The sequence below is a fragment of the Orycteropus afer genome, unplaced genomic scaffold (genome assembly GCF_000298275.1).
Source record: "Orycteropus afer afer isolate SDZICR_OR568_19922 unplaced genomic scaffold, OryAfe1.0 scaffold00099, whole genome shotgun sequence".
NCBI lineage: Eukaryota > Metazoa > Chordata > Mammalia > Tubulidentata > Orycteropodidae > Orycteropus > Orycteropus afer.
The window spans coordinates 10013561-10014893 of NW_006921686.1; positions in this window are offsets into that span (position 1 = coordinate 10013561).

The window sequence follows — 1333 nt, forward strand, 5'->3', positions numbered from 1 at the left end:
TGCTGGCAGTTCAAACCCACCAGCCACTCCTCGGAAGGAAGGTTGGGCAATCTACTTCCGTAGTGATACTGCCTCGGAAACCCAAGGAGGGGTAGCTATGAGTTGGGTCCAACTCGACGGGACCTAACAACAACAACAACAACCACTTACTAGCTGTGTCATCTTTGGTAAGCTACTTAACCTCTATGTGTCCCAGTTTCCTTAAAGTGAAGATGCTAACAGTGCCTACGTAATACGGTTGCTCTCAAATTAAGTGAGACCTAAAATGTTTAGACTGTACTTAACAGTACTTAGCACAAAATGAGTGGCCAATAAATGTTAACTGTTATAATAACAGTGCTAGTTTTTATATATTATGCATAAAATTCAAGTAGCAGTAGCAGTAACAGTAGCATCTGAACCTATCTAACATCATGGGAGATAATGCAAATCAAGATCAGCCTAAAGCTGATTCCTATGAGGTAGAGATCAGACATACCTCCACTCTCCAACCTTTTTACCAATTTTACCAACTGTCCCTCCTATGACACTCTCTACTTTGCCTAAGAGTTTGATAATCCATTGCAATGGCCACTTAAAACTCACAGACCATATTTACAGTTAAGTGGTTTATTAAGGAACAGCATACAACAGGCTACAAGACAGGTATCAAGATCAGGAAGCATGTAGGCAGAATCTCCCTTCTTCAGTGCAGGACACCTCTCTCAGCTCCTCCCGACCATGCAGGGCTCCTCTCAGCAGCCCCAGAAGAGGTTTCCCTTGGCCCTGCTGTCTGTCATTGCTGGCTCTGCCACCAGGGCCCTTCCAAGCCTCTCACCGTCTTCAGTATTACAGCCCTTGACCAGTGTTACAGCTCTTTTAGGAAGCTCCTGGCTCTTCTCTCTGCTTCTTCTTTCCACTTTCTTCCTTCTGTGTCTTCCTGCTATTCTCTTCTTGCTTCTTTCTGACTGCCTAAAAACTCAAGGCTTGGCCCTCCTACCAAGGAGGCCCTCTCATTTAGTTACAGTCACTTCATTTGCATATAGGCATGGCTAGGGCACAACACACCTCATTGGCATAGTCTATTGGCCAATCCCTGCAAGGTACATATCAATCACAGGTGGGCTGCAGCCCAGGGCCAGGCAGAAGTGACCAACTGAGTTGTTTACAATTTACCCAGGACATGTCAATCAACCTGGACAAAAGTAACAAACTTTCTGGACAAGAGAACAAAGGTAACTCCTCAGGGCTTAGGGGAAAAATCTGTCAAGCTGTTTTTCCAAAGAACCAAAGCAAAAGTCCACATAAAAGAACTCATTTCACCACATTATGCTAAGCACCTTTTTTTTTTTTT